Source organism: Mobula hypostoma, chromosome 25, assembly GCF_963921235.1.
Source record: "Mobula hypostoma chromosome 25, sMobHyp1.1, whole genome shotgun sequence".
Lineage (NCBI taxonomy): Eukaryota > Metazoa > Chordata > Chondrichthyes > Myliobatiformes > Myliobatidae > Mobula > Mobula hypostoma.
The window spans coordinates 11,612,943-11,635,024 of NC_086121.1; the positions used below are offsets into that span (position 1 = coordinate 11,612,943).

At 39.9% G+C, this 22,082-nt stretch overlaps 1 protein-coding gene and 1 pseudogene across 3 annotated transcripts in view; both read left to right on the top strand.

The window, feature by feature from the left end:
- The window catches only part of acot7 (acyl-CoA thioesterase 7), a 256,312-nt gene that overhangs the window by 108,271 nt on the left and 125,959 nt on the right, over positions 1–22,082 (top strand). The window lies entirely within an intron of this gene.
- On the top strand, positions 18,830–18,969 carry LOC134338027 (U1 spliceosomal RNA; annotated as a pseudogene).

The window sequence follows — 22,082 nt, forward strand, 5'->3', positions numbered from 1 at the left end:
ACCCCTTCATTAGGACTGGAAAGAAAAGGGGAAGGAAGCCAGAATAAGAAGGTGGGGGGAGGGGAATGCTATAAGTGAGAAGTTAGGTTAAGGGGAAGGTGAGTGTGGCGGGGGAAGGGAGGGGATGAAGTGAGAAGCTGGGAGATGATAGGTGAAAAGGTAAGTGGCTGAAGAAGAGGAAATCTGATGGGAGAGGAGAGTGGACAGTGGGATAAAGGAAAAGAAGAGGGACATCACAAGGAGGTGATAGACAGGTAAGGAGAATGAACCCCTACATTTTCATTGTGCTATTTATTCCTGTTCTAGCCTATTCAAATGCTGGAAGAGGAACTCCACAACCTCTTTCAGACTCCCTTATTCACCCTACCATAGGACTTTTAAGGTCCCTAAATCCCTAATGTCACTTAGCCATTACTTGTTTTGTCCTTTCCTCTACTGTCAGATGGACTTCTTATCAAATGAAATAAAGGCAAATAAATGTCTTTTGCATTTAAACATTATATTTTTCAGTTTTCTGGTCATCTGTGCAGCTGTTCGTGCCTGGAATTTGACGTTTTCTCAGCTTCTCATTGCATGCAACCGAATTAATAGATGTATTATGAATGTCAATGCATGTTCCTTTAATCCTCTAATTCTGACAGCTTAGCAGGTTTTAATATTATTGGTTCAACATCAAGTTGCAAATAATCATGAGGACATTTACTCCCAAGAGTGTCTGCACTTAGGAAAAGCCGGCCACAAACAGAACTATATTGTCTTGGCTCGGCTCCAAACTAAATACAATGAAGAACACATTATAGTTGTATTGTTTGTAATAGTGTGCATTCTTTGGAGTGGATTGAGAAGAAACATTTTATGGTTCCCTCTAATTCCCATCTTTGGAGGTAACGTACTCATCAAACACCTTTTTCTTAGTTTTGGGAGTTCAAACAAGAGTTCTTCCAGAAATGATTCCAGCTCGCACTAAGGTGGATACAACACGACAAGCGTACGATGGCCTCAGCATTTTTATTATTTCATCTATAATTAATAGACAATTAAAACAGGATTACGAACAAAACACCCTGCCCTTTTGTTTGAAGTCCAACATTTGAAGTTCTGTCACAGTTCTGTCACTTTCTACTTTTTCCAAAAAATCTGAACTGTCTTTGAAAGTGATCTTTCATGATGACGTGATAGGCTGATCAGGAAGCCCTGATGAGGACCTTTCTTATTGGTGATCTGTTAAGAAATAAACTGAAAGGACTGCCTAATAAATGAAATATTATTCAGTATAAAGAGTGCCTTTAAAAGGGGACACTTCACATTAAAAAATGTTGTGATGCTTTCTGTTTGCTCAATTGAATTGACAAAATCCAGTAATCACTTCTTTTTTGCTGAGTATACACGTGTTTGCCAAAATATAGTCAATAACAAAATGCTAAGGAAGTGACCAAAATACATTATTTGATGTATCATCTATAATTCTTGCTGTGTACAAGATTTCCAATGTCCCCAGCATTATTGTGATGGTGAAGACGGCATTGTAATATTTTTTTCTTGAAAATTTCCTTCCCATTTTAAAAACGGCAACATGGAGGCTGCTATTGGTTTTGTCTGCTTGCATCCTTCTGATTTCCCAGCGATGTTCCCACCAAATATAAATCAGGAACTCAAGCACATGGATGAGAGAGAAAAGGAGGGCTGTGTGGGAGCGAAGTGTTAGGCTTTTCGTAGAGTAGGTTAGAAGTTGACACAACATTGTGGGCCAAAGGGCCTTTACTGTGCTCTAGGGTTCTATGTTCTATATGGGCATGAATATCATGGTCAGACTTCCTTATCTCACGGTACTTATATAATATAATAACTTATCAGGGAACCAGCTTAATGCACAAATAGGTCTAATGGAGCAAAAAGGTGTAAGGTTAGATTTTGTTAAATTTTGCAGCTGATCACAGTCAGCAGAGCAGGTGACCAATGGGTAGGTGTGGTGAAAAGCTGCCCGGGTAACCAGTCCTGATTTGTTTCTTGCTCGGGCTGCTGAGAAGCTCCTGTAAATGTCATTTAGCTGTAAAGGGCTGAAGTGTTTAGCAAAGCTTTTGTGTTTATTTCATAAATAAACTTTTATTGTGTTGCAAGCATGTCATTCTGATAAATATATCATGGTTATTCAGAATCTCCCCAGTAACAAAGATATTATCTGTTTGACAGATAATGCAACCTAGATTTTCCTGTCTTGTTATTTCAATGGCTTCAATACATTTAAAATGAATGGAGGCTGCTGGTTTAAAGATATCATCTGTCTCAAGTGTAAATACTGATGTGAAGTAACCATTCGACATATATGTCCATTTACAAGAGCATCACTACTTGTTTTCAGTGAACTGCATTGCTTCCAACCACCATAAAATTATTAAAAACATTTGTGTGTTGATCTTAATATCCCAAGTAAGTTTCTTTTCATTCCTCTTTGTTCCATTTGCTTGCATCATGTATTTGGTATTTAATGTCATTATTAAGAGTCATGCAGTTCGGAATTAGGGACTTTGGCCAAACTGGTTAGTGCCAATGAAGGTGCCCATCTGCTACTATTCCCATTTTCCTGTCTTTGGCCTATATCCCTCTAAACCTTTCCTATACATGTACCTGTCCAAGTGATTTTTAAATGTTGCTGTACCCACCTCTACCACTTTTGGTAGCTCATTCCATATGTGGACCACCCTGTGTCCAATAAAGGACCTCTTTAAATCTTTCCCCTCTAGTTTTAGACTCCCAACCCTGGGAGTAAGACTATCTATTCAATCTAGGCCCCTCGTGACTTGATAAACCTCTACGTAAGTGTTCTATTACTAATTCGGAGAAAGAAAACTCTTGACTTTAAACCTCCGCTGCCTTGCAGCCATACCCACGCATGGGAAAGGCCAAGTAAACCCCATGGAAGAAATCTGGAGCTGGGGTCCCTGAGGCAGTTTGATGTTGTTTACAACTTCACTCTAGCAACCTCTGTGATGACACAGGTGCCAAGCTGTATTGCGCATGCCCTTCCCTTGGACTGCATCAGTGATGTGGAGAGGGGGACCTTGCTGCATGGGCAACAGCCGGTTCTTCAAATCTTCCCGCCCAGGCTTGCACCCTGGAGAGGACACAGTCCACCAGAGGCACAAGCCCATCATCCTCTGGGATTGACAGCTGCCTACCTATTACTAATTCCTTAAAAACAGATTTTAGCACCCGACAATTGATGTCAGGCTAATCAACTTGCACATGTTTTACCTTTCTACATTGAATAGTGATGGCCAAAATGTATTGGCTTGACATCATTTGGTTTAAGTGTAAAGGTACCTTGCTAGTTTTAAATTTGGTTCTCCTCCATATTGATAAATTTGCTCTTAATCCTCGGGTTCTTTGTCCCAGGAGCTCAAGAATTAGATCAATAGATTTCAATCAGTGAAGGGATTGGGAGTAGAGGAATTGGTGAGAAATTAGTTTAAAGTACAGAGTCAACCAGTACATTATTGAATGGCATATTAGGTTGGAGGGTCCATGTTGTCTATTCGCAACTTTTAATTTTTCTAAATGTACGTTTTTTTTGGAAAAATACTTTTTTCATTGATTACGTTTATAGTACTTTCCAATCTTTTTGGTTTTTGCAGAGAAAAAGTTGAGTAAATGATCTAATATATTTTAAAAGGATTTGACTGAATTTTTAACAGAGAAGAAATGTTTCGATGACAGGTCACGGACCTGAAATGTTAACTCTGTTTCTGTGTCAGAGGGAAATGCCTGACCTGCTTCATGTTTCCAGCATTTTCTGTTTTTTAAAAAATATTTTTATAGCATAGATGTTGAAATAGAACTAGAAGGGAAAATTTATTTTCCTCACGTGAATTTTAGGAGGATACAAAATGCATTGAATAGCCCAGGTCAATGAGAATATTTACAGGCAAAAGAAGATTAACTAAGGAAGTACTACTACGAGATACTGTAATGGGGAATGAACAAGCAGTAAGAATGGAGAGGGTTTTTGACAAAACTCACTATCCAAATAAAGAATATTGATGGTTCTGCAATGATACAGAGCAGTGTGGATCTTACCTGATGACGTAAAGATCTTGGTATTGTTTAATAGTCAGGTTGTGTGTCTCTCTGGGTTTCATTACCAGTAGTATGGCTGACCAGCACAGGCCTTGAATAGCTAGACCCACAGCCTGACTATTCCTTATTCATACAGGACACACATTGAACTGCTCGAGCATGTTAACAAGAGCTGGAGAGGGTGAATAATGTGGCGTTCTGACAGCAACAGAGCTTTAGTGTAAAACTTGATTTCTTCTTTAAAGGCTCCAGATGCTGGTGTAAACAGCAGATCGACAGCATCTGCCAGACTCTTGCTGTGTGTCGAGACCCTTTATTTTGGAAACCTTAACTTGTCTGTTCTAGTTTCAGAAACTGATGAATCTCAAGCCTATCTGTAGAATCTAAATATTTAAACGTAATCACACATATCTATCACCAAAATCAAGGTCATAAGTCACTCTTTAGCAAAGCCAAATTCTTTATCCAAGGAATGGGTAGAACATGAATCTCACTACCCAAAAGAATAGTTGGCCAGACTACATCTTTCACATGCCAGATTCCTGAAACACACACTTTAATCCAAGTCAGGACCTGGGCAAAGAGGAAAAGATTGAAGCTTTAAAAGCCTCCTTGAACAAATGAAACATACACACTGAATCCTGGTAATATTTGGCCCATGATGCCCAAGGTGGAGAAGGAACATTTGAGACACTCAAATTCAATTGTTGGCTGAACACATAAGACTAGTGTAACTGGTGGGAGAAGTTCTCTACTTCACCCACTCTTCTGTTCTGTCGAGTATCTACTGGCTCATCTGAAGTGATTGATGAACCCACAAAACAGAAATAGAAGCAAGTCATTCTCAGTCTGAAAGGATCTTGAATAAAGGGGAATAGCATGACTGAACTTGCAGTGTCTATAAAAAGTATTCGCCCCTTTGGGATTTTCAACGTTTTGTTGTTTTACAACATTGAATCACAGTGGATTTAATTTGGCTTTTTTTGACACTGATCAACAGAAAAAGACTCTTTCGTGTCAAAGTGAAAACAGATCTCTACAAAGTGATCTAAATTAATGACAAACATAAAACACAAAATAATTGACTGCATAAGTATTCACCCCTTTAATATGACATACCAAATCATCACTGGTGCAGCCAGTTGGTTTTAGAAGTCACATAATTAGTTACATAGAGATCTGTTTTTGAAGACTTGTGTATAGTCAATTGACTGTAGTAAAAATACACTTGTATCTCAAAGGTCCAACCTGCTGGTGAGTCAGTATCCGGGTAAAAATGCACCATGAACACAAAAGAACACTCCAAGCAACTCCACAAAAAACTTATTGAAAAGCACAAATCAGGAAATGGATACAAGAAGTCTTACAAGTCACTGACTATCCCTTGGAGTACAGTTAAGTCAATTATCAAGAAATGGAAAGAATATGGCACAGCTGTAAGTTTGCCTAGAGCAGGCCATCCTCAAAAACTGAATGGCCGTGCAAGAAGGGGACTGGTGAGAGAGGCCACCAAGAGACCTACGACAGCTCTGCAGGAGTTACAAACTTAAGTTGCTGAGATGGGAGAGACTGTGCATACAACAACTGTTGCCCGGGTGCTTCACAGCTTTATGGGAGAGTGGCAAAGAGAAAGCCACTGTTGAAAAAACTCCCATGGAATCTCGGCTAGAGTTTGCCAGAAGGCAAATTGTAGACTGAAGTGAGCTGGAAGATGGTTCTATGGTCTGATGAAAACAAAATTGAGCTTTTGGCCATTAGACTAAATGCTATGTTTTGCATAAGCCAAACACCACACGTCATCAAAAGCTCACCATCCCTACCATGTTGGTGGCTGCATCATGCTGTGGGGTACTTCACTGCAGCAGGCCCTGGAAGGCTTGTGAAGGAAGAGGGTAAAATGAATGCAGCAAACTACAGGAAAATCCTGGAGGAAAACCTGATGCAAGAGAACTGCGACTTGGGAGAAGATTTGTTTCCAAGAAGACAATGGCCCCAAGCATAAAGCCAAAGCTAGTCAGGAATGGCTTAAAAACAACAAAGTTACTGTAATGTCCTGGAGTGGCCAAGTCAGAGCCCAGATCTCAATTTCATTGAGAATTTGTGGTTGGACTTGAAAAGGGCTGTTCACTCATGATCCCCATTGAAGGTGACAGAGCTTGAGCAGTTTTGTAAAGAAGAATGGGGAAAAATTGTAGTGTCCAGATGTGCAAAGCTGATAGAGGCATATTCACACAGACTCAAGGCTGTAATTGCTGCCAGAAATATATCTACTAAATACTGGCTTGAAGGGGGTGAGTGATTATGCAATCATTTATTTTGTGTTTAATAATTGTAATAAATTTAGACCGATTTGTAGAAATTTGTTTTCATGTTGACATGTCTTTTCTGTTGACCAGTGTCAAAAATGCCAAATTAAATCCATGATTCAATGTTGTAAAACAATAAAACATGAAAACTTCTGGGGGGTGGGGTGGGGGTGAATACTTTTTATAGGCACCAAAAGTTGATACATGAGAGAAAGGAATAGAGAGCTAGTGGCAGGGTGAACTCCAATAAAGTGAGAAGAAGCTTGTGCACTATGATTGTGAATTATGCTTACAATGTAGATTGGGCAAACACGAGGAAATCTGCAGATGCTGGAATTTCAAGCAACACACATAAGAGTTGCTGGTGAACGCAGCAGGCCAGGCAGCATCTCTAGGAAGAGGTATAGTCGACATTTTGGGCCGAGACTAACTGAAAGAAGAGCTAGTAAGAGATTTGAAAGTGGGAGGGAGAGGGGGGGATCCGAAATGATAGGAGAAGACAGGAGGGGGTGGGATGGAGCCAAGAGCTGGACAGGTGATTGGCAAAAGGGATACGAGAGGATCATGGGACAGGAGGCCCAGGGAGAAAGAAAAGGGGGAGGGGGGATACCCAGAGGATGGGCAAGGGGTGTAGTGAGAGGGACAGAGGGAGAAAAAGGAGAGAGAGAAAAAGAATGTGTGTATATAAATAAATAATGGCTGGAGTATGAGGGGGAGGTGGGGCATTAGCGGAAGTTAGAGAAGTCAATGTTCATGCACTGTAATGTTCTCACTATAATGTATACTAATGTTCTCATTATACCCCTTGCCCATCCTCTGGGCTTTTTTCCCCGCCTCCCCCTTTTCTTTCTCCCTAGGCCTCCTGTCCCATGATCCTCTCATATCCCCTTTGCCAATCACCTGTCCAGCTCTTGGCTCCATCCCTTCCCCTCCTGTCTTCTCCTGTCATTTTGGATCTCCCCCTCCCCCTCCCACTTTCAAATCTCTTACTCACTCTTCCTTCAGTTAGTCCTGACAAAGGGTCTCGGCCTGAAACGTCGACTGCACCTCTTCCTAGAGATGCTGCCTGGCCTGCTGCGTTCACCAGCAACTTTTAAATGTAGATTGGGGACTGCTTTTTCAAGCACCTTCACTCCATCCACAACAGGCAGGATTTCCTGGTGGCCATCCATTTTAATTCCACTCCCCATTCTCATTCCGCCATGTCACTCCACAGTCTCCTCTACTCCACGATGAGGATAAACTGAAGTTGGAGGAGCGACACCTCAACACTCCTTCTATGTTTTTCTATTTCCCCTTATGGCTGCCCTCTTATCCCTTCTCTTCATCTGCCCATCGCCTCCCCCCTCCTTTCTTCCGTGGTCCACTCTCCTCTCCTATCAGATTCCTCCTTCTTTAGCCCTTTACTTTTTCCACCGATCACCCCCCAGCTTCTCAACATCTCCTATTCCCCACCCACCTATCTTCCCCTTCCCTGGTTTCACCTGCCACCTGCCAGCTTGTACTCCTTCCCCTCACCCCACCTTCTTATTCTCCCTTCCTTTCCAGCCCCACCAATGAAGTGTCTTGGCCTGAAACATCGACTGTTCATTCCTCTTTATTGGTACTGCCTAACCTGAATTCCTCTGGCATTTTGTGTGTGTTACTCTGGATTTCCAGCATAATCTGCTGTGCACTATGATCCTTGTCACAGATGAATGATATACAGGCAACTGCTGCATTATAATGTTATATTCCTCGAAAACAGGCCATATCATGATTGCTCTAATGCTAAGCATGTTATTTACATGTGTGTCAAGAAATGCAAGTTGAAACACTGTAAATTCTGTTGCCTTATTTGCTTTTTTTTCATGTTAATTCCAAGAGCACAAATTTTATTCTGTATCTTAATTTTCGGGTCATGTTTTGTGAATTCTATAAGGGCAAATTATCATTAGCTGAACAACCATAATGCAGGGGTTATCTGTATTTCTACATTAGAGAATCTTAATGTAATTTTGTAATTGATGCAATCTGTTTTTGATTTCTGTTTTTGTTGTTAAATATTGCCCACCATCTAAACAATTTCTTGCAGTGCAAATTTGCATTTTGTTGCAGCTTTTTGGCTCCCTGCTGTATCTTTTATCTTGTTACTAAGGAGAATTTTGCCTGTTACTATGGTAACCATTTGCTGAAAAGATTCAGGAGGCCTGAGGGTACATGTTTTCAACTAAATTCTATATATCTGTGGAGTGCCGTACAGGATTTCATTAAACTTCTCTGAAGCATTCAGGACAGTTAAGAGTAAAGCCATCTTTAAAAGTAACTTCACCAAATGCTGGAAATACTTATTGGGTCAGGCAACCTCTCAAGGGAGTGAACTTGCCAGCATTTCAGACCGAACTGACTTTACCTGTTACCTTTGCTTCCTTCCTTGTAGATGAAGCCTAACCTGCTGATTATTTCTGCTTTTATTTAAGATTTACAGCTAGCATTGTGGATTACTTCTGTAATTTATATACTGTGGTGTACTGTTCAGCTAGGTCTTCTAATATGCAATGACAAAGTGCAACAAATTCAGATTGGATCAAAGTCAATGTGCGATAATTACTTGCAAGGGAAAGTCTACCTCCATGTGTTAATTCATTGGAAGGTAGCTTCAATCTTACAGCTTAGAACAAACCATTTTTATACTTTTACAGAGATCAGTAATTCATCAACTTCATGTCTTTGAGATTGTTTCATCCCATAATAGGCTTCCTTCCTTCCTTATCTGGATCCGTGCATTGTTTTTTTTAAAATCAGTCCATTTGTCCTTCGAGGCTTCTTCCCCTATAACAACTGTGTCCTGTTTTTCTCTGTTGTCAAAACACTACCTGCCATAAACATACATTCTGATGTAAACACACTCCGCTTGCAAGCTAAGCACTTCAACAAATCAGCAAAGCACTCTGGGGTCACACAGGTTCCATTTTGTCATGTTACCTTTTACAAAAGTTATAAAATCATAAAAACTTAAGGGTTACAGATACTGTATATTTCCACAATATCCCTTGCAATTTATGTCTTTTATATTGTGCACCTTGGCAAGGATATTGCCTGAGTGCAGATAGCGATGCAGAGTTAGAGTGGAAGGTAGGGCATTGATGAATAAAGTGGATTAGTGCAGAAGGTAGAGGAAGCAGTGGCTAGAAAAATGGACAACAGAGGATTCTGGCAGTGCCCATTGATGTGCACAATGAAAGGAGTTAAGTGAATAAAGTAGACAAGTTCAGGTGCAGATAAACTGTTGAAGGTATGACATTCTAAATTATTATTGGAATCTGGTTTAAAAAAGGACAGGAATGGCAGCTCAACATTCCCAGTTACAGGATTTTGAGACCTGGAGAGGGATATAAAGGTGGGTGAAAGATTGCAATACTGATGGAAAAGCGATTAAATTTGTGAGAAGAATTATTTTGCTGAGCTGACCAACAGAGACCATGTTAGATACAGAATTTTAACTCAGGGAATAGATTGGTAGGGCTGGAATTCTTTCGAGGGGTGGAACTGAAGGGAGATTTAAATGTGGTCTCCAGATAACAGGAAAGGAAGTATCTATTTGTCCAAATGTGGTACATAACCAGAAGATACAGATTTAAAATAATTGGGAGAAGGATTAGTGGAAAGTTTAGTTGAATTTATTTTCACATAAAGGCTAGGAAGGGTCAGTGTTCATTCACTGAAAAGGCAATAGAAGAAAAATCTCCACTGCGCTTAAAATAACATTGTGAATGAACATTTGAAATGCCACACCCCGCAGGGCATTGGATAATGCCGGAGTTTAGTCTACACTTAAATGACAGGATGAAATGGTCTCTTGTGTTGTAACTATTCTTTACAGGAGTGTGATTTGAATATTGTGTAGATTTCTCATATGACTTACATTAGTCTGCTGCCTCTATTTATAATTTAAAAAGCATTACTGGAACTATGAATTGTATATTTTATTTCCAAGATTAAGGATTCTGTATTTCTACATTCTAAGAGTGAAAAAGCATATTATGGATGTATTGCTGATATTATACCAAAGGACTGAAGTTTTTGAATTAGTTACCTTGTCTGTATTGCTGTTTATGAATCTTAGAGATTAAGCTATGAAAATCTGAATTGTGTAGACAATTAACCTGTTCTTTAAAACACAGTGAATTCTGGTTAATTGGGCCAACGGTTAATTGGGGTAGTTGCTTATTTAGGACAACTCTTAAAGAACAAAAACTAATTGAGAAGATAGCTGGGATTCCCTTCATTTATTGGGGATACTATACCACTTAATTGGGACAGGATACTGATGCTGAACAGTTTCTAACTGGTGTCAGTCGCATGCACTAGATTGTGCTTCGAGCAAGCAGATTTTAAATAGAGCAGTTGCACGTTCATGTGTTATGTTATCTATTAGTGCTGAGAGACACTGATTCAAAAAGCAGTGAATTCTTTTTGATAATTTTGTTTTTTAACTTTGACTTCATTTCCGCCAATTAAAAGAACATGGCAGCACACACTGGATGAATTCCTCCATCGCTAACTATGAGGAACTAATACCCAGTTTTATAGTACTGTAGTAGTATTGTAGGGTTCTAATTTGTTCTGTAGTTCATTTAAATACATAAATTGTAACACAGTTAAATGGTAATATGTCTTTTTATACCTTTTTAAAAAAAAACTATTTCCATGAACATTTGGCTAAATGGAGCAGCTTTTTAATTGGGCTAAAATGTACTGGTCCTGCTATTTCCCAATTAAATGGAAATCACAGTATAGAATCAGGAGGAGATATTATGTCCCAAGTCTATGTTCTTTATTTCAATGAGATTGGTGTCTAACTTCATCTGTTTTTATTTTCCTCACATCCCATCACACCTGTGGTTAGCCAAAATCTGTCAGTCTAGGTTAAAATCTATGACTGAAATGTAATTAATTTGCACAAGAGACTTCCACTTTACTAGTACTTCCTACATATTGTAATGTTACTAATTTCACCTCTGAAAAGTCTGGTACTAGTAGAGGCAGACTTGTTAAGGACATTTAAGAAACTCTTAGCTAAGCACACAGATGATAGAAAAATGGAGGGCTATGTAAGAGTTAGATTGGTGTTAGAAAGTTGGCACAACATTGTGGGCTGATGGTCCTGTACAATGCTATACTATTTTGTCTTCTAAGTTAATTTTTAGAATGTTTCCCCTCCAGCAGCGATTCTCTGCCTCAGAAGTTATTCTGCACAGTGAAACATTGAATGTAACATTGAGTTTCTTTCAAAAATTGATCTTATAGTGCATCTCAGAAGTACACTGAAATAATAAGTTAACTAACTTTTTAATACCGTTAAATTGCTATCATTATCTGATGACTGGAATTTCAGGTGAGTTTTCTTTTTCGTGTGTGTGGGCTGCATTGGGGTGGTAACTGAATGATTTTTATTCTGTTTGAGTGATAATTGTTAAAGGTTTAGACTGAATTTGACTTGAGAGGGCAAATGAAAGGTCAACCAACAGAGGTTTTCTATTTGTAAGAGGACATTTAAAAGCATTATTAAAATAATCTTGGCTGCCAAGATTGTTTTAATAATGCATTTAAATGTCTCTTTTCAAATATAATGAGTTCCTGAGCATTACATAATGTACAGTCATGCACAAAGATGATGGCCTTGGACAAGGCACCCTTGCCCACCACATCCACTAGGCCTCAACCTAAGTTCCCTCGTTCCTTTATGAACAGTGGGCACTGCAGGACAAAGGGTAATATGTTAATTTGAAAATGGTTAGAGCTATGTCTTGTAACTTTAAAATATTAATCTAATTTGAAGAAAGACATGGGCTCTGAAATATAGGTGTAACTTCGTCTTTAAATGGGGCGTACATGTATCACTTGGTAGTGTGATGATGCATGCAGTTCACGTATTTGTACCTATAAACCACAATGAATTATTGAAAGAACAAGAATGCTTAATCAATCAATATAGAAATACAAGATTACTCAAATATAACTGAAATATTAAATATACACTGGATAATAGCCACAGAAAAGTGTAAAGCTTTACTCCGCAGATTAGGAATTGCAATAGTAAATTAATGCACATTCCCCGTTTATCGCTTGGAATGTGTTTACTGAATACCAAACTATTTGTTTTCTTTTCATTTCTTTTGCAAAAAAAGAGCTTATCTTTTTCAGTCCCGCACTGTTTGCTTGCTGAACAGCTTCTCTGTGCTGCTCTGAGTTCTTGCTGATAACAGAATTTATTTGCTGCTGCTTTTGTGCAGTGTTTGAAATAATTCGGCTTCAGTTTATCCTCGTATAGTGCTTTGTTACTTGCTCTTTATTCATTTTGCATCAGGGCACTGAGGTGCTGGAAATGGTGGAGGGAATTAGCATTTATATCTAATGCTCTTGAATGACTGGCTGCTGTAGTCACCCACAGGCACTCCCATAAACAAGATTCTCTGTTCTGGATATTGTACTGAAATTATTATTGTTTTTCAGGGATTTTAAAGGGTTCTCTGAGCTTTTCTTTGTTGGTGCAGAGCCCTAGAGTTTTAACAAGTGGTTCTTTGCTAGCAGGCATTCATACCAGTGCCTTTGATTTTTCATTTCCAAGCCTTTAATCCGGACAGAAAGATGTGACAAAAAGACCGGGGTAAGAATCCTAGCAGTCGTACAAGTTGTGGGAGATTCAAGGTGCACAGTAGGAACTGACCTGGTTTTTCATTCTTCCTTTTCTTCTCTGACACCAGATTTTCTTCCTTCCCTTCCTGCTGCCAAGAGTTCCATTCTTTTTGTGGGCTGTGGTCACCTGTTAAATGCTCACCTTCTGAATGTGAGTCAGAGCAAATAGTCTGAGTAACACACTCAAACGCAAGAGATGATGTAGTTGCTGGAAATCCAGAGTTACACACACAAAAAGGTGGAGGAACTCAGCAGCTCAGATGGCAGCTATGGAAAGAATAGATCAACACTTCAGGCTGAGACCCTTCATCAGGTCTGGAAAGGAAGGGGGAAAGAAACCAGAAGAAAAAGGTGGGGGAGCTAAAAGGTGATAGGTGGAGCTAGGTGAGGGGGAAACTGGGTGATTGGGGGAGGACGGATGAAGTGAGAAGCTGGGCACTGATAGGTGGAGCTACGTGAGGTGGAGTTAGGTGATTGGGGGAGAGAGGATGAAGTGAGAAGCTGGGATGTGATAGGTGCAAAAGGAAGAAGAAGGAAAGTCTGAGTGCAGTTTTGCCCTAAGGAAAGATAATTTTCCTCTAGTTCATGAAGTGCAAATGCATTCTGTTGATTCCTGGCATGAGGAATTCATCCTGTGAGGAGTCATCAAATAAGGTTGGCCTATGCTCACTAGAGCTTCGAAGACTTGTAGATGATCACATTGACACACATAGGGCTCTTAGAAGGATTGATACCAGGGAGCTGTTTGCTCAGGATGAAGTGTCCAGTTCTCAGACGTGTTTTCAGGATAAGTGGGTGGTCATTTAATATTGAGACATAAGGTATATTTACTTTTTAGTGGGCTGTGGCTCTTTGGAATTTTCAACCTCAAGGGATGGTAATGTTCTGTTATTTATGGCCAAGATTGATAGATTTTTGGATGTTAAGCGAATCAAGGGATTTGAGAATCAATTTGAAAGTGGATTAGATATTTCAGTCATCAGTTGAAATTTTTATGTTACGTCGCCATCTAAATATGCAATGTGCAATCAGAATAATTTATAATAATTTATTATAAATAGTCGATGTAATATAGAGTACACTCAAGTCAGCGTGTTCATCAGTCTGATAGCATACCAAATGGAGGGTTGTCGGATGGCCTGGTGGAAGAAGCTGTCTCTCAGCCTGTTGGTCCTGGCTATTATACTGTGGATTAACAAAATACATCAGGAGTTCTAGTTGGCACAGTGCATACTTTTGTTTTACCCGAACTGCTGTTTTATCAAGTACCATTTTTTTAGAGTCAACCAAAGATGGTTACTTGTGGCTGTTGCAATACTGAACTGCTCACAAGTGGGTACTGAAATTGACTGCCTTGTTCAGAATGGCCATAAGGATAATTGCTTGAGAAGACAGATATGGCATATGGTTGCATTAGAGGGTGGTCTTTGGCAGGCATCTGAAGCACAGACTACAGTGCTGATTACCCCGATACTGTGTAAGAACCATGTTTTACTCCATTTCAATGTTCCTACATTGTTTAGTTTGATTTGTGATTGAATTTTCAAACTAATCAGTCACATTGAAATAGGCCATTCTCAAGTCTTAATTTTATCCAGCATTTTGCTAGACTTGTAGAAATTGTAGTAAGAAAAATATTGGACATACGCAGGCACGGCGTATTGCAAAGAAAAAGCCCAAAGCTTTCCATTCATTACCTTAAAGAACTCACCTATAAAGTTAATTCTGTAGTTCTCTCCCCAGATGTCACTTAACCTCTGTATTTCCAACGTTTTTTGTTTTGATTTTTTAATTGCATATTTTGTTTTATCTTTTTTTTCCCTACATAGAGTTTGCTTATCTTCCATTTGCTTTTATGTTCACATCATTGCACAGACCGTGGGCAGAATGGCCTTGTTTGTTATACCATTGTGGTGTGACAGCCTTCCACCGTAACATAGTACCCAAGACGCAGGCACAGAAAATCAGCTGCACTGTCCGGTTCAGTTTTAGGCTGCCAGTTGGAGCAATTTGGAACCAATGTACTTCATGTCTGATCCTTTCAGCCAATAGTCAAAAGAGACTTCTTTTGCTGTGATTTGAGACCAAGACACAAAGTTTATACATCATGGCTAATCTATTGAACAAGCCAATTACGTTTTACAAGAGTGACACAGTAGTGTAGTGGTTAACACAATCACTTTACAGCTCTGGCAATCACCAATCAGAATTTGATTCCATAGGACCATAAAATATAGAAACCGAATTAAGCCATTTGGCCCATTGAGTCTACTCCGCCATTTCATCATGGTTGTTCCATTTTCCTCTCAGCATCAATCTCCTGCCTTCTCCCTGTATCCCTTCATGCCCTGACTTATCCATCAACCTCTGCCTTAAGTATACCCGTTGACTTGGCCTCCATAGCCACCTGTGGCAATGAATTCCATAGATTCAACACTCTCTGGATGAAGATTCCCGCCACTGTCTGTAGGGGTTTTGTTCACTTTCCACGTGACTGCATGTTTTTTTTTCCGGGTGCTCTGGTTTGCTCCCACATTCCAATGAGTTTTGGGTTAGAGTTAGTGTGTTGAGGCGTGCTGTATTCGAGCTGCAAGTATATATGGCAACACTTGTGGGCTGCCCCAGCACAGTCTTCAAACTGTGTAGGTCATTGACAAAAAAAAACACATTTTACTTGTGTTTTGATGTTTCGATATACATGTGACAAATACAGCTAATCTTTCACAAACTCCAGCTTGTGGTTCCAACAATGGATATATATCACAGTCTTTACAGCCTTTGGATGATGATACACTGGTCGATTGAATCTGTATTTGTAGCATTTTGAGTTTTAAATCCAGATATACAGTATTTGAATATTATTGTTTTAAAAAGTACATGGTTGTCTGACTTAAAATTGGACCTGCAATTTTTTTTTACATCAAAGATGAATTCCTGCCAATAGTGTTTTTTTTATGGAATCAAACATATAATTGCTGGTGATTACTTATTTAATTTAATGCTGACATTAATTGTTACCCAATTAAGGTTTTGTTACAGTGACGAACAAGGGTACCATAGCTCGTAAATGCACCAGGGTAATTTTCTTCGCATGATTTTGCGTCAGGTAGGGGTCAATTATTTGGCAGGCTGTCTTTTCTTGAGCACCATTTTCTGGGAAGATATACATTACCTGTAGTGTGTCAAGACTAATCACAAAATAGTAGGAATTTTATAATGCAGAAATCCATGCCTTTGGGAAAAGTCCTAGCCAATGAAAGAAAAGTTACAATCAGAATCAGCTTTAATATTATGTCATGAAATTTGCTGTTTTGTGGCAACACTACAGTGCAATACATTTAAAAAAACTGCTAAAAATTGCAATAAGAGTATATAAGAATACTGCAAAAAGAGAGCAAATAGTGAGGTAATATTCATGGGGTCATGGACCATTCAGAGATCTGATGGCAAAGGGGAAGAAGCTGTTCTTAAAATGCGGAGTGTGTGTCTTCAGGCTGCTGTACCTTCTCTCTGATGGTAGTAACGAGAAGACAGCATGAACTGGATGGTGAGGGTCCTTCATGATGGATGCCACCTTCATGAGGCATTACCTTTTGAAAATGTCCTCGATAGTGGGGAGGCTGGTGCCCGTTATGGAGCTGATCCTGTGCATTGGATCCTTCGTTCCAGGCAGTACTGCAACTAGTCAGAATGCTTGCCACAGTACATCTGTAGAAATTTGCTGGAGTCTTTGGTTCTGTATCAAATTACCTCAAACTCTCAGTGGAATATAACTGCTGGCATACCAAATGGAGGGCAGTATGAGAGGGAAAGGTTGGATTGATCTTGGAGTAGGTTAAAAGGTCACCACAACATCATAAGCTGAAAGGCCTGTATTGCGCTGGCTTATGTTCTAATCCAATCTCACTTCTCAGTTCCTCATCCTTAGGGATACAGCATACGAAATACTTCCCTGTGCACTTTGTTAATGTAATGAGAGGTTTTTTTGCTTGCACTGCCCATTTTAACTGGTAAGTTCCAGACCCATCACTGGATGAAACTATGTTCCTTCAACTCCTTTCTAGGCCTTTTACAAATTACCTTAATTAATGACCTTTCTCCCATCCATATCTAGGTCAGCTGTAATTTTATAAATCTCAATTAAATTATCCCTTAGCTTCTTCGGATCCAAAAATAACCCTACTCTGGTTAATAGCTCCTCATAGCTTAAGTTCTCCAATGCTGGCAGTGTCCTTATAAACTCCAGTAAGCTGGTTGACAAGATGAACTAATCTTATGATGATACTTCTGCATTTAATTGATAAATAATTCCTGGTAAAGTTCAAACTGCACTATTAATAACCTAAACACAAGAGATTCTGCAGATGCTGGAAGTCCAGAGTATCATACACAAAATGCTGGAGGAACTCAACAGGTCAGGCAGCATGGAGAAGAATAAGCAGTCACGTTTTGGGCCTAGATCCTTCTGGTTCTAATGGAAGTGGCTTGGCCTTGTAGCATTGACTGTTTATTTCTGTCCACAAGGGTCTTAGCCCATAATGGTGGCTGTTTGTTCCTCTCTATTGATCCTACCTGAGCTGATAAGTTCATCTCAGCATTATTGTCTTTTTACTGTAGAACAGAGGAGTTTCATGCGTAGGAGTTGAAAAAGGAAAATACTTCAATTGTCCGGTGAATAATGAACATGTCTGTCTGTGTGGGTCAAGGTAGCAGATTCTAATTCCTGTCTTTTGATTTGTGTCAAACACTAGCCTGAAATGCTTCGGGTATTTCATGACAACCTATTTCTAATCATTTACAGACACAGTTGGGGGTATAAATTTAAAATAAAGCACAGTTTTGCCACATGGCAATACGTCATGAAAAAAAGAGACACTGCAAGAACAAACATGGGATATTTTAAAAATAAAAATTGAAAATAATGGTAATACATAGCCATGTCCAAGGTGTTGACTTGTCTTTTTTCTTTCAGTATTCTGAGGACAGTACACAGCAAGTCAAACTTTTACATTTGTTGTGTCATAAGTGTATTGAGTAGTTGAAATGATGAGGCAGTAACACTATAAAGCTGCCCATACAAACTCCACAAATCCACTCTCTCTCTGCCATATACCCAGGTGAATTATGGTGCTAGGAGGCACCTGTAAATATATCCTGAGCATGAGAATGAGACTGGTTTAACTTTGTACTAACACAGAATGGGAAACTGCAGGTTATCAAATGGGGTGCAAACAACTGAAGACTTCTAGTTTGTTAGAATGTTGATGGACCTAATAGTTCAAAGTAAATTTATAATCAGTACATATACGTCACCATATACTACCCTGAGATTCATTTTCATGCAGGTATCAATCAGTGTGCAAAAAAGACAAGTTGTGCAAACATGAAAAAAAGCAACTAATCATAGTCATAGTCATACTTTATTGATCCCCGGGGAAATTGGTTTTTGTTACAGTTGCACCATAAATAATAAATAGTAATAGAACCATAAATAGTTAAATAGTAATATGTAAATTATGCCAGTAAGTTATGAAATAAGTCCAGGAGCAGCCTAATGGCTCAGGGTGTCTGACCCTCCAAGGGAGGAGTTGTAAAGTTTGATGGCCACAGGCAGGAATGACTTCCTATGACGCTCTGTGTTGCATCTCGGTGGAATGAGTCTCTGGCTGAATGTACTCCTGTGCCCACCCAGTACATTATGTAGTGGATGGGAGACATTGACCAAGATGGCATGCAACTTAGACAGCATCCTCTTTTCAGACATCACCGTGAGAGAGAGGAACCATCGGTGATCAGGAGGGCCGAGGTTCCAGGGCAAGGCTATCCCATTGCACTTTGGGTGTGCTGACGCCTGCGATGTCCCCAAATGCGGAATACTCAACCGCAAAATTTGTGGTAGTTAAGATCATAACATATAGGAGCAGAATTAGGCCATTCAGCCCATCAAGTCTGCTCCGACATTCTGGATGCTGATCCTGGATCCCACTCAATCCCTTACAACTGCCTTCTCGCCATATCCTTTGATGCCCTGACAAGATAAACAAGTAAATAAATAATACTGAGCGCATGAGTTGCATTCTTACAACTAGAATTACATACAGCTAAATGAAACATTATTTCACTGGGACCAAGGTGCAAAGCACAGTGCGTATGGTCCTACACAGCACATATATTTATGATACAGTACGTATAGATATGATAAAGGACAGTATAGTCACAAAATAAAATTATAAGCTAATAAATGAATTTTAAGCTGTGTTAATTATTTCAGGCAGTGTTTTGTGGGAAAATCACAGCAAAGGCACAGTGATGACTTTCAGTCTACCTTGGATCTTTCCTTTTACTCATTGTTTTTTTATTGATCTGTAGAGGGTAAGAATATCTTTAGCTTTTTGAATACTGGAAAGTAAAGTATCTTCTAAGTTTCAGGCACTGTGCAAAGCAGATCTGATTTCAACAAAGCAGAGGGTTACTCCCTTTAATGTTATTACAGTCAGTTGAAAATCTTGACTCTGTTGAAGCCTGGGAAGTGCAGTTTTTGTGATCTTAGAAGCTGGTTACCAAGGCAACAGTTCATTATCGGGCAGTTTCTTTTTTTAAAATGGTACAGCTTTAAGGAGTGATTAGAAAATATTCTCTGAAGGAGTGAATTAATTTACAGTTCTAAAATTAGATCAGTTTTGTTACCAGTAATTGCAGCCCTGGATGCCGAGGCCCCGAGTTTCATGAACACACCAGAAGCTCCTGTGGCGATTTTGTGTTTCAGTTCTGTCATACACTGACTGAGCTGTCATCCTCCTTCCGAGACTGGCAATGCACCTTACCTGCTGGATCTCCTCTGTGTAAGGAAATTAATGCAGGCTGATAAATTAGAATTGAGAACATAATACATTATGAAGTTTCTTATTCCCTTTACATGACTTGGAGTTGCTTGTTCTTTTATTATTATGCCCACGCTGACACTTGGCCTAGGACACTCTCTGGCAGCATTGCATTTTTCTTTATGAAAAGATGCGATTTCATTAATCAAGCCGAAACTTCTCATTCCAAAATTATTATGGATTTGTTCTGGGGTTTTTGTGTTGCTGTTCATTCTTAATTGCTCCCTGGACACATTCACTTGCAAGGGTACCTCAGAGGATCAAGAAACAAAATGCTGGAGGAACTCAGCAGGTCAGGCAGCGTCTGCGGGAGGAAATGGACAGTCAACGTTTCAGGCCGACATCTTCGTCATGGTTTCCTGAAAGGAAAATCCTGCCTGACTAACCCACTGCAATTCTTTGAGGAAATTACAAGCAGGGTAGACAAAGGAGATTCAGTAGACATGGTGTACTTGGATTTTCAGAAGGCTTTTGACAAGGTGCCGCACATGAGGCTGCTTAGCAAGATAAGAGCCCATGGAATTACAGGGAAGTTACTAGTGTGGGTAGAGCATTGGCAGGTGGGCAGAAAACAGAGAGTGGGAATAAAGGGATCCTATTCTGGCTGGCTGCAGGATAGATGCATCCCTAAGATGAAGAAGTATTCTCAAGGGAGGATGAGGCAACTGTGGTTGACAAGGAAAGCCAAAAGCAGCATGGAAGCAAAAGACGCAAACACGAGGAAATCTGCAGATGCTGGAAATTCAAGCAACACACATCAAAGTTGCCGGTTCCGATAATGCCCCACCTCCCCTCGTACCCATCCGTTATTTATTTATATACACATATTTTTTTTTCTCTCTCCTTTTTCTCCCTCTGTCCCTCTCACTATACCCCTTGCCCATCCTCTGGGTTCCCCCCCCACTTTCTTTCTCCCTCGGCCTCCTGTCCCATGATCCTCTCATATCCCTTTTGCCAATCAACTGTCCAGCTCTTGGCTCCATCCCTCCCCCTCCTGTCTTCTCCTATCATTTTGGATCTCCCCCTCCCCCTCCCACTTTCAAATCTCTTACTAGCTCTTCTTTCAGTTACTGACGAAGGGTCTCAGCCCGAAACGTCAACTGTACCTCTTCCTAGAGATGCTGCTTGGCCTGCTGCGTTCACCAGCAACTTTGATGTGTGTTGATGGAAGCAAAAGAGATGGCATATAATATAACCAAATCTAGTGTGAAGTTAAAGGATTGGGAAGCTTTTAACAACAAGTGGAAGGCAACTAAAAACCAGAAAGAGAGAAAGGATGAAGTATGAAGGTAAGCTAGCCAATAATATAAAAGAGGGTACTGAAGGTTTTTTCAAAAGCTGAAAGCTGAGAAGTCTGAAGGTAGATAAGTCACCTGGATCAGGTGGAGTACATCCCAGGGTTCTAAAAGAAGTAGCTGAAGAGATTGTAGAGGCATTAGTAATGATCTCATAAGAATCTCTAGGGGTTCAGGTTGTTTTCCGGTCAGATGGCAGTACGTGCGAGCACAGCGGCCTCTCGGGGGCCCCAGAGGACCACTATCATGTTCAGCTGTATCTTTGTATGGTTTGAATGATAATTAAGCTTGATTTGATTTGATTTAGTTCCAGAGGACTGGAAAAATGCAAATGTCACTCCACTCTAAAAGAAGGGAGGGAAGCCAAAGAGTGGAAATTATAGGTCAGTTACCCTGACTTCAGTGGTTGAGAAGACATTGGAGTCCATTATTAAGGATGAGGTTTTGGGGTACTTGGAGGCGCATGATAAAATACTGTAGGCCAAATTTAGCATGGTTTCCTTAAAAGGGAAATCTTGCCTGACAAATCTGTTGGAATTCTTTGAGGAAATAATAGGCAAGATTGACAAAGTAGAATCAGTGGATGTTGCTTCCTTGGATTTTCAGAAGGTCTTTGACAAGGTGCCGTACATGAGCCTGTTTGATAACATTAGGACCTAATGGTATTGCAGGGAAGATAATAGAAGATTGGCTGACTGACAGAAGGCAAAGAGTGGGAATAAAGGGAACCTTTCTTGGTTGGCTGCCGGTGACTAGTGGTGTTCTGCAGAGTTTAGTGTTGGGACCACTGCTTTTCCCGTTACATGCCAACAATTTGGATGATGGAATTGATGGCTTTGTGACCAAGT